Genomic DNA, 11,922 nt, shown 5'->3' on the forward strand with positions numbered 1-11,922 from the left:
GTAGGATTGGTGTTCCCAGGAATGCTCTTCTCCCTCAGCTCTCCTGTGTAGTTTAATCCAAGGTCTGGCTTCGCCTTCCAGCACTGCCCTGCTCTTGCTTTCCTGGTGGGATGCTGCCAGGTGGGGTTTGTCTCACCCAGTGCCTCTTTAGAGACAGAGGAGCTGTAGGGAACAGCAAATAGCTTGAAAAATACCTTTTCCTCCATTAGATCAGAAAAGGCACCATCAGGATGAGATGAACAAATACATAATGGTCCAATCCACCTAATCATGAACAAACCCCTTCCTTTTCACAACTATTTAGAAACACCTATCTGGTTTCTACTGAATCAGCACAGAAATTATTGTTAGAGTTGAAAACAGATAAAACAGGCCAGGAAGATTTTTGTCTCTAAGAAACCACCATCAGGTACTAAATGTTTTCTAAGAAATGCCTCAGTACAACTCTGGGGATGGATATATAGATAAAGGCAACCACATCTCCCAGCCCTCAGTTACGAGTGGGACGACTCACCACTTCTCAGTGCCAGTTGTGCAGCCAAGGGGATGGGGGATTTAACACCTGTGACCCAACACCAAGCCCAGCAGGGCTGAGCAGCTGCCCCCAAAGGCTCAGAAGGACTCAGGGGCTCAGTCCTGGGAACATGCCCAGAGTTTCCCCAGCAGCACTGTGCTAATCCCACTTTTCTTCTAAATACTTGTCAGGTCAGATCCCTCACGTGTCCTAGACCACAGAGATAGCCAAGAAATCCCTGTCTAAACAAGGGATCTGCCCAGCCACGCTTGTGTTGTCAGGAAAACTTCCTGAGCTGTTAATACATAACAGCCCCTGTTAGTGGGACACTTGACCCATAAAGTCACAATGAGTTTGCAATTTGGGTTTAATCCTATGGGAAATATCAATTTGGGAAATTCTTCAAAGGCAGCACTGTCAAACACTTCCCCTGTGCCCAGACCTTGTGTGCAGGGTGTCCCACACCTGAGTCCTCTGTCAGTGCCCCTGGCCTGTGCTGGGGCTGCCACGTTGTCACAAGGGTGGCTCGAGAGCTGTGCAGGGAACAGGGGGCTGATCCCATCCAGCTGGGCCAGCTGCTGGCCAGAGAGGCTGGATAGTGTGAGAAGGAACACTTGGAGCTTGGGAGGGAGGAATTAATGGAATTATTCAGCTGGAAGGGACCTGCAGCAATCATCTGGTCCAACTGCCTGACCACTCCAGGGCTCAGTTGTTTCCTAGGAACCAGTTTTCATTTTTTCAAAGCACTTTCATAAAAAAACACCCAAACCAAACAACTTTAAAATGTACCAAGTGTTATTAAAAACAAATTCCTTGTTAATAAAATGCTGAATTATCTCCTGTGAGTGATGCTCATCCCTTGAGTGCCTTTGAGGAGCCTGTGCAGTCCTTGGCAGCAGGAGCAGTGGCCAGCATGTCGTGGTGGCCCCGAGCCATGGCCAGGTGAAAGGACAGAGCAACTGTTGTGAAGTGCACAACTGAAAAAGTAGATTTCCACAGAACAGGCTGAAGTACATTTCCACAGGAGCTGAAGTACATTTCCACAGAACAAGCAACAAATAGTTGTGCTCAGTCTACACAATGTCCTTTGGAGAGAGGCAGGGAAAACCAGTGACCTTGTCTCCTTGGCACGTTACCTGGAGTAAGTAAAAAATATTTTACACATTTTTAGCAGCTTTTATAATTCACAGTGGAGTTGCCCTGAGCTGTCAAGGCTGTGGGATGGGATCTGAGCCACCCTGCAGTGGAAGCACACCTGGGACCTGTGTTGTTCAGCACATCAAACAAGGCAGAGTAGAGTTGAACTCGTTCCAGAGCACCCTCACATTAGCCCAGCCCTCTGTCAGTGTTCCTGGGATACTGGGTGAGAAGGACCCTGTGGTTGCTTTAGCTTGTTATCAACTAAACACTTTTTAACCCTTCTGACAAAAGTAAATCGTTGAGAGGCAGAGTGGTGTGGCCAGGGCAAAGGGACAGAGGATGGACAAGGAGCTTTCTGAGGGGCTGGCAGAGGAACTTTTGCTCTTCTCCAAGTCCTTTCCCAGTCCTGCTGTTGCTACAGGCCAGTAGCTGTATTTCTAAGAGAGTCCAGGATTTACATGTAGAAACTGCTATTAATATTCCATTAAAATTTGTTGGAAATTAAAATGGAATTTTGTTATCAAGAGCTACTGTTTTGTTAGCACAGCAGAGATCTGCACCAGGTGTAAATCAGCACTTGCAGAAGCTGCTGGGAACCAGCTCAATGTTTCTAACGTTGTGTCTGATGGTTTTAAGGGAGAGCAGCTGTGCAGGTCCTGCAGGTGCCAATCGTGGGCAAAGCTTTTCACCTGGTGTGCTTGGCCTCAGGTGTGTGAGTGCCTGTGTGAGCATCTCACACCCAGCTCTGGAGCTGGACCTGCCCTGCAATAAATGGGGCTGGCTGTGGGCTGAGTGCTCAGGACTGTGTCTTGGTGCCTTTTCCCTCAGACAAGGAGGTGTTGCTGTAACTGGAAAGCCACAGAAGCAGAAGAGCTGCTGGGAGAGATGTGTTCTCTACAACTGAGAGGCTCAGTGAGTAACAACTGGATAAAGGATGTTTGTGATGACTGATTTGAATCCTGATGAGACTGCAAAATGAGAAGCTTGTTTGAGCTCCTGGAAATTGGGTTATGCTTTCTGCTGGATTGCCAGTCTGCAAACCAGACCTGATCCTACGGGCCTGAGCCTGCCCAGTGTCTGCAGCCCGGCAGGGGATGGGAACCAGCTGGGCCCTGCAGTGAGACCCTTCCCTTCAGTGGGGTTTGGGGAGGCAGGATCCATCCTTGGGATGCAGAGTCCCTCATCCAGGGTTGTCCATCCCCAACCTTCCAGCAGCACTGCATTCATGTCAAAAACTGAAGTAAGCTCATTTTAGTTCCACTTCACATGCTTTTGAGGAGTGAATTCTAGAGGGGGGCAGGAAGTGGGGAGTGATGACCACGGCCTGTGCTCAGCTCCCACCACCTCAACCACAGCCTTATCTCACCCCTCCGTCTCAGGGAGGGAGGGAGATTTCTCTCAGTCTATCACACCTCTTTCTGTTTTGTTTTCTAATTTCCTTTATAGCTTTTCTAAAGGTAAAATACTTTTAAAATCTCTCCCATCACAGGAGATGATCACAGGTGACTCAGTTCTGTGTGGCATCTTGAAAGAACAAAGAAGCAATCAGGTAAGCTCGTTCCTATGGTGTACTTTGGAAACTATCAGATATACCCAGTAGCCTTCTGGCCACCAGGAAAATGATTTGTACCTCTGACTCTACCTGTTGTATTTTTTCCACGATTTATTTGAAATATGCAAGGGGGGGCAACCATTATTGTGATATGTTTGAATTTGCCAGTGGGGCTGTGGCTTTTCAAGGATAGGGGTTCAGGATTTGTGGAGAGTGGATTCAAGTGCTCTGTGTCCAGAGGCATGGATCCATGCTGACTCAGCAGGGAGGTGGATGGGATGTGCCTCATCTGCAGGGCTGCTCCAGTCAGAGAGAACAGGGATGATGCTGTCACAGATAGTGTTGGGAGGCAGGGACAGGGCTTTCCCGTTCCTTCTGTTGGTTTCTTTGCTCATGGGAGGTGGTTAAAAGTGCACTCAGACTTCTGTCCTGCACCCAAACCTCAGACCCTGTCGTGAGGACTAAGCAGGAAGGCTTAATTGCAACTAATAAAAATTAAAAGCCCTTGCATGTGAAGTGTATCACAGATAAAATATGCTCTGAGACACGCGAGCCCAGTACTCATGGAAGTTATTAGAACACAGATTATGCTGCTGCCAAGAACATTAGATCCAGATTTCTTTTTTTTTCCACTGCCTTTGAGAATATTCAGAGCACTGCACTTAAAAAGCTTCAAAGTCTGGATGAAGATTCAAATAACTTAGGAAATTGGATATAGAGAATTAGGGTTGGTTCAGGATTGTTTCTGACCAGACTTAGATGGGGTTTCCGTAGGGTCTTACATCTTTGGGAAATAAATTCTTTATGCTTTTGCATAAGGTTACTGTCAATGATAACCAGACTTACAGTCCATGGATTACTGATGTGCCGTGAGTTCAAACGAATTATTTCATACTTGCCATTTCTTCCACTGACTTTTTTTTTTTTTTTAATTATTTTCCATTCTGTCCTGTAGTCAGGGCCATTGTTATTAGAGAAGGTTATGGTTTCTTTTAATAAGAGTATATTCTTTGCCTGCTATAGCTCACAGCGTTTGTGACTCAAGGATGTGGCTTTTGTGTCTTAACACACAACAAAACTGAGTTTAAAATATTTCAGCTATGACTGCAGCCTCAGTGCCTGTTGTATTTCTCCACTCTGATAAAGTCATGGGAAGAATTTACACACTGAAGTTATCTGACTGTGTTTCCTTTGGGTTAAATCCTGCGGGTGAGACTTGTGTGTCTTCTCTCTGATATAACTGAGAGCAGGAGGGCTCTGAGAGCAGCTTCAGATTGCTGAATGGTATCAGGAATCATCCTAAATCATGTCTCTTCTTGTTTCTATAGCAGCACTGGCATTAAGTATAACCTGAATCAGAGTATTTTAAAAGCTTTAGTTGTTTTATCACAGTACATACTCTGACATCTTAAAAGACACCAGGGCACTGGGATGACATTAATTTTTTACTTGTTTGCTTTGTAAGGTTTGCTTGGTTGTTTCACCCTGTAGAATCATGAGGAACAACTGGGCATGGGTTTGACCTTGAGGGCCTTGTGTGAAAGGGAAATGTGTGTGTGCAGGAAACATGTGTGGGAAATGCTGTAAGTACAGAATAAATGCATTTATAAAGCTGGTGAGGAAAATGCTGCTACCTACCCAATCTGAAAGGTCAAAACTGAATTCTGAACTGCTTTTCTTTTCTGCATTTCCTTGATGTGAGGGCTGCAAGCAGATGCATGGAAAAGTAGGTATCTGTATGGGGGAATGACATGGATTTAAGAGTGGGTGTAGGAGTGCAGCAGGTTTTTTTCCTCTCGTTATGAACTTAAAAATCCAAATATGAGTCGTGCTGGGGGTGCTACAGGACTTTCTGGTCAGGTCAATGGGATAGCAAGCCCAAATGTCAGCTCAGAATTTTCAAAGCCAAACTGAATTATATTAAAATTAAGCCTCGGAGGAGCTGCTGGAGTAGGTGGGTGCCCAGCAGAAAAACCCAACTCTATCTCAGCCAACCTGACCACAAGCAGTAATAGAAAGATGTTCTTGGATAAGAACTCCCTAAAACAATGGACTGCTGCAGAATAAATGTCTTTCTGATGATAACACAACTCTTGTGTTGACCATCCCAGGTCAAACACTGACTGGTGTAGTAGCTCTGTGAGATCCTGCAGAGCCCTTGCAGTGTGTGTTCGGACAGGGCCAGTCCAGACAATGTTGTGGTTTGATCTCTTCTTTCTCGTAGGGTTGGACAGGAGCACTTTGTTAATCTCTAGGACTTGTGAAACCAAACAAAGCACTCTCCAATTTCTTTCTGGTTTTTAAACTGAGTTGTCCTTTGAAGGGGCTGGGCTGGGTGGGAGAGGGAGCTCTGCATCCCCTCAAAGAAAACCCTGGGACTAAGGTGAGAACACAGACACGTAACATTGAACAGTGACCTCGAGAATGAAAAATATCGGAAGATACTCAGTTTAAAAGTGGTTTGTTTTAAGCTGAATATGTTTCAAATCCTCTGGAAGGTGAGGTGGGGCTGAACATTTGAGCAAATTCGGGTCTCACTCAGTGGCTGCTGAGTGGAAGGACAGTATTGGTTGCATTCACTGGATGTGCTGTGAGTTGCTCCAGGACAGCAGTTCAGCTGCTTTGCTTCCCTTCATACACAACCATGGAAACTCATCCTCCCCCTGGCTGTGGGAACACTGCCCTGCAGAACCCTGCTGCAATTCCAGTCACATTGGGACTCAGATGTTTTCATGGGCTTTGAGCTTTGCCAGTTTATCCTTCATTTCAAAGGTCACTGCAACGTGGGGGTTTCTGAAGTGCTTGTCTTGCCTGGGATGCAGAAAAGTGCAGACAGCTACACCAAGAATTTTACCACCATGTCTCCACTGCTGTTTTAACCTGGAGATACCTGGTGGTTCAGGGCCTGCTGAGCATGATAGAAAACTCCTTATGTTTGGACTGAGGCATGAAAATATGACAGATATTTTTCCTCCACATGACTTATAAATGTTGCATCTCTTTCTTCCTCTTACCACTGTTTTGTCAGCTGCAAAAACCAGTTCTGATGTTTCACTCTTGACTGGATTTTGGTTAGTGTTCAAGACATGATGGGAAATGGTGCAAACCTTCTGGCTTGAATTTTATCTGGTTTACATGTGTGATAAATCATACTTCCATGACAAGTAATTTCTGTGGTTGTCGTGGCTTCAACACCAATCCTTGTCCAAAACTCACTGGCCTTGGGTAGGCTGTGAGTATGTGTGGTGACGTGTGTTCTGTAGCAGTAAAGGTCTAAGCACAAAGATAAGATTTGTCTTGCAAGCAGATACCTGTGATATTTTGGAGTCAAAAACCAAACTGGCTCCGTTGTGTTTTATTGCAGTAGTTTCAAATTAATGTCTCAGCCTTTTGCTGAGCTGGGAAAAGCTATAGATTTTTAACTGGTATCAGCTAGAATCTGATACATGCCAATTTTCCTTTGGCTCAATCTATCTGTATTTAGAGAAGGCTGGGTTCCCCCATCTTCTCTAAGCAGTGAAGACAAAACCTTGAGTTCTCTGGTGCCTGTGAATCCTGTGATACCACTGTGTTGCTGCTGCATGGAAACAGGCATCACCAACCCCTGGGAGACCTGTCATCCATGACATGTTGTATTTGTTATCCTGGTGGTGGTGTTGCAGACTGGGAATACTGGTAAACCTGTGACAGGAATTGCCCTTAATCACTCCTTTGTGATAGTCTGCCTTTTTAAAAACTTTCTCCCCTTTCAAGTGTCTGCCTAAGACTTTTGTAAAAATAAAAAAAAACGTATACCAGAAAAACAGCATCTGGCACCCAGTTTGTACTGATTTACACAGAGACATGCAAGGTCTCTTGCAAGAAATATTATGCTCTGTGTTGTTTTTGAAATGTGATTCAGCACTGGTTTGGATCTAGTCAAAACCTCTATAAATGCTGCATACTGAAAAAATGTGAAAAAGGCAGAGCAAAAGCTACTCAGTGCCATGGGAGAAGACACTGAGCAGCACATGGAACCTGGAGATTTATTTGGTCAGGTTCACGTTCAAGCCCAGTGTAAAGCAGTAGAAACTAAAAGCAAGGGTGTTGTGCTGGGGGTTAAAGCAGAGGGTGGGAATGGGGAGTGTTGGGTCTCTTCCATCCTGGGGGGCTGTGCTGGATCTCCCTGTCTGTGGGTCAGGGATGGGTTTTCTGTCCCTTTGTGCAAACCCCCCAGACATCATGCCTTACTACGTATCTCAGGTGACATAACAACACATTTGATAACGACACAAAATAAATGACAATACTTGGCCATGCTGGTTATACAGAGCTTTAATCACTGGGTGCAGTTTTAACGTGCCTGCTTGCATTAGCCAACAAAGATTAGCATTAATTAGCATCAGAATAGTCACGTTAATTAGCAAAGACTCTGCTTTGTAACAGCCATCTCTCCCCCTCCCCTTCCTCCCCAGCCCCACACTGCCTGGGCAGCTCTTCCCTAGCCTGAGCCTTGCTAGGATCTCCAGGGATCCCGGCAGGTGCATTTGCCGTCCATGTACAAACTCCAGTTACTTCTCCCGTCACTGCTGCAGTCCAGCTTCTCGTTCACCCATCTCAAGAATTCTTTCAGACTCTCTTTGAATCGTGAGAAATTTGTTTTTGCCTTCTCTGAGCATCTTTCATCTTTGGATGGAGATTTCTAAGAGGAAAGAGCGGATGCTGATGTGTGAGTTAACAGAGGAATCCCTCCCAAATGCTGCACGTTCCTCCTCAGCTCGCTGGGATGGAGGACGAGGCTGCCCTTCACAGCCCCCAGGACATTCCACACAGTTCTTAGAAATCATTACTCATCAGCCATTCTCTTTGACTTCCAGGATACTGCAGATTTTTCTGGGTTGTTTTTTGGGGGCAGGGAAGTCATCTGCCAAACTGGGAGAAGGGAAGTCAGGTCAAAACGTTTCTCTCACAATCCCCAAATCCTGGGGACAGGGAGGGAGTGCGGGATGCTGGCTGGCTCCCAGCATCCCCAGCTGCAGCAGTGTGGAGCTCAGCACACTGGTCAGATGGCAGCCTTAGACATGGTTTGTTCTGCAGCTGCAGCAGCTACAAACTGGTGCTTATCTGGGCTGCTTCCTAAAGCCTGTTTTGCTATTGAGGGAACTGTCTGGGCCCAGTCACTGTTGCAAGTTCAGCCACTGGTCCATGCAAACCCAATTTTTTATCCCCTTAATTTCTCTGTCTTTCTCCCTTTCAGATTCAAAAGGCAGATTCTTTCTCTGCAGTATTCCTGGTCTGTGTCTTTTCTGCCATTAGTTACCCTGTCCTTCCTGAAGGATGAGCTGTACAGATCATTATTAATTGCACCTAATAAATAATCTTCATTACTGCAGGTCTAAATGAGCTATTTTGATACCAGCTTTATAAGACTGATTTTGTACATGAGACACAAAGTTTGAAAGCCTTCACTGGAACTGCAGCTGGTCCAAAATTAAAAATGAGTGACAATTTCGTTGCCAAAAAATGAACGTGGTGAATCCCTTGGTGTTAAAACCTCTGGATAAATGGGTAATTACAAGAAAATGTTTGAAAGTCAAATCAAACAAATAGTAGAAGCTTACCTTCAAAATGTAGCAGGTTTCTTCTAGCCTTTGCAAACCTTTCTCCACTCTCCTCATGCACTTCCATGTGGGAATCTTTTTCAGTTCTTGAATAAATATTTCGGTGTTACTGTGTGCACAACTTAGACTCTGAGAGGAAAAGGGAAAATAAATAGCGTTCTAGTTTGTAACTAGAAAGCTTTTCTGTCAATGGTGAATGTGACCACACTGGGAATTTGATTCAATTCCATCTAAATCAGAGAGTGATTCCTTTTTCTTTGCCTTGGAAGTAGGACACTTAGAGAGAACTACTTTAACCATTTTCTATATATTGCCAGTCATTTGGAGACCAGGCTTTGCAATCACCAACAGAAATTTCTCTGGAAAAGCATTAAAAAGAACTGATACAAACTGAGGTGTGGTACTATTCATCTCTGGTAGCAATTTGAATGGTTAGTAGCTACATTCTTATAATCTCTTAAAAATATGGCATTGCATCAGTATTTTGGGACAGCATTTACATCTACAGCAATTACAGCTTATCTTTAAATGTCCTCAGGCTTGCTGTGACAGAGGTTATGCTCCAGGTTCCCTTTGGAGACTCTGAATGATAACAACAGAATGGGAAACAACAGGTTCTTACCTGTACGTGGAGTGGTTTGAAGAACTTCGCCTGGAAACAACAGAAATCCATTAGTCAGAAATTAGAAATCATCTCAAAAAGTAAATGTAGTGTGAGGGAAGTGGAAAATCATTTACATTTATGGTCTCATTTTCAGCCTCGAGCAAACAGAGCATTTCATCGATCAGCGTGTCTTTAATCTTGTTCTGCAATTCCTCCAGAGGGAGAAAGTTACTGGACACCCCAGAGCTCAAGAGTAGCAAGAATAAGCAAGGATGCATTTTAAAAGTGTTCATTTTAGGGAGCTTGACCCCTGTAATCTGAAATGGGCTTTGAATTCAAGCTCATCTCTCTTGGCAGATATTGAACTGGCTTATATAGAGTAGCTGAGTAAGTGCAGGATGTGATTACCATCTTATCTCAGTCATAAATCAGGAAAATAAGAAAGCAACAACAACTTGGTGAGTTGAATTAGCAGCATATCTGGTTTAAGAAACTTTTCTGATTAATGTTCTGGTAAATTCCCTAATGCTGCAACACTTTGATGCCAGAGCCACATGCAAGGGCACAAACAATATGTGAGAGATCATAAAAGAAAAACCTATGCACCATAAAATCATAGACTCACAGAATGGTTTGGAATGGACCTTAAAGCCCATCCAGTCCCACCCCCTGCCATGGGCAGGGACACCTTCCACCAGCCCAGGTTGCTCCAAGCCCCGTCCACCCTGGCCTTGGACACTTCCAGGGATGGGGCAGCCACAGCTTCTCTGGGCAACCTGTGCCAGGGCCTCCCCACCCTCACAGGGAACAATTTCTTCCTAACATCCAGTCTAACCCTTCCCTCTATGAGTTTAAAGCCATTCCTATGCTTTCCTTAGCCTGTCCTATCCAGGAAAATACTGGAGGAAACTTGTAGTAACGCAGCCATGCGTTTGCCCTCAGATAGGACCACATCTTATGTTGCCGTAAATATTTTCTTTAAAGATTTCAGCACATCTGAAGCAAATATCAGCTGAGGATGAAGCCCATAGGACCTAATCAACCATCCATGTGCAGCTGCAACATGACTTGGGTGGGCTTTTGTGAGCGGGGGGGGGCACAGATATGTACAGCAGCCTTGCAAAGCTGACTGCTTTTATTTGCAAATATCTTTTATTTGACCTGAAAAGAAAACAAGAGGCTGTTTGCTCATCATAATTAGGAAGTGTGAGAGCTGGATCTTACCCTGGCACAATTAATTTGTATGACAGTGCTGTGCAAATCTGCAATCCCAGCTGGCAACTACAGCTTCTCCTTTTTGGAGTGGGGGCAATGTTTGCTTCTTCCTTAAAGCTACTTGGGCCCTTATGTAGCACTTCACAAAGGTGGTGAGGTAATTTTACATGAGGACGTGTTAGTAAGTGAGAAGGAGGGCTGCAAGGACAGTGGCACGTTGTGTGGTGGAGAGCCAGGGGTGCTTTGGGGTAGGACCCAGCGTCCCCCAGGAGAGGAGCCAGGGCTCTCCCAGCACAATCAGCTCAGAGCAAACACACGGGACAGTTCCCTTCCTGAGAACTCTCTGTTCAAAAGTGCAATTGCAGAGCCAGAACTTTGCTAACGTGAAGGTAATGCATCTGTAAGGAAAAAAAAAAAAAGGCTGATTTGTTCCATGCTATGTGGCAATTAATATTTCAGCTAATAAAAGAAGTGTCACCGTGGGAGCTCTCAGTGAGAAGTTATTTCTGGCCACCAAGAAAAGGGAAATTGCTCGTCATCAGCCTTAGTGCCAACCATGCCTGGCAGTGCAGTGGGAGGTTTTGTAACCTGTCCTGGGGCACCTGGGCTGCCTCACCTCACCCTGTGCTCAGGAACAGCCCTGGCTCCAGCAGAGAGCTGGGAGGAAGCCCTTGTACAGTGCCAGAAGAAACATGTTTGGCGAGCCCTGTTTGGAAAGGGTGAGGAAGGAGCCAAACTCTCAGCTGGAGCACGTCAGCACCGAGCTTGGCCAGTACCCCCATCAGCCAGGGCCAGCTGATTCAGGGTCTCCCCTAAGTATTTCCAGAATGGCCCGTTTTCTATTCTAAACCTCTATTTGATTTTGAGATATGGTATTTCTTAAGAAATGTCTGACGAAGCACAGAAGTGGTGGGTGAGCTTTTCCAGGTTGAGCAGGGAAATTTTGTGTTGAGTCAGGGATACATTTCCCTTTGGGTAGTCTTACAGTATGAATATTTGACACTGGATGATGTTCTAAGTTCTTTGGGTATGTTTCTGGTTGTCCCTACTTTAACAATCAAATTGACATGTAAACCATGGCCATGTTATTCACTATTCATTTACCTGCTTTGCACACTGGAGAAGTTATTTATATTTTCCAGTACTATGTGAAAGGTTCTTATGGCATAAACCACGTGGGGAATGATTGTCATGACAGCACTTTCCAGCCCTGCTTTGGTTCTGCTCTCTGACGAGAGGCCTGAATCATCCTCTCAAAGGGCAAAATTTTAGTATCAAGCTGCTCTTGGTCCCCTGG

At 45.1% G+C, this 11,922-nt stretch overlaps 1 long non-coding RNA gene across 1 annotated transcript; it reads right to left on the reverse strand.

Annotated features, from left to right (window-relative positions):
- Positions 1-7,680: 7,680 nt before the first annotated feature.
- Positions 7,681-9,454, reverse strand: LOC120325248. The gene is made up of 3 exons (XR_005567153.1): positions 9,429-9,454; positions 8,807-8,935; positions 7,681-7,887 (listed from the first exon to the last, which is right to left on the reverse strand). It is a non-coding gene; the product is annotated as an uncharacterized LOC120325248 (long non-coding RNA).
- Between the last annotated feature and the right edge of the window lie 2,468 nt (positions 9,455-11,922).

This window comes from Pipra filicauda, unplaced genomic scaffold (genome assembly GCF_003945595.2).
Source record: "Pipra filicauda isolate LSUMZ 115617 unplaced genomic scaffold, ASM394559v2 scaffold89_size2521313_pilon, whole genome shotgun sequence".
Taxonomy (NCBI): Eukaryota; Metazoa; Chordata; class Aves; order Passeriformes; family Pipridae; genus Pipra; species Pipra filicauda.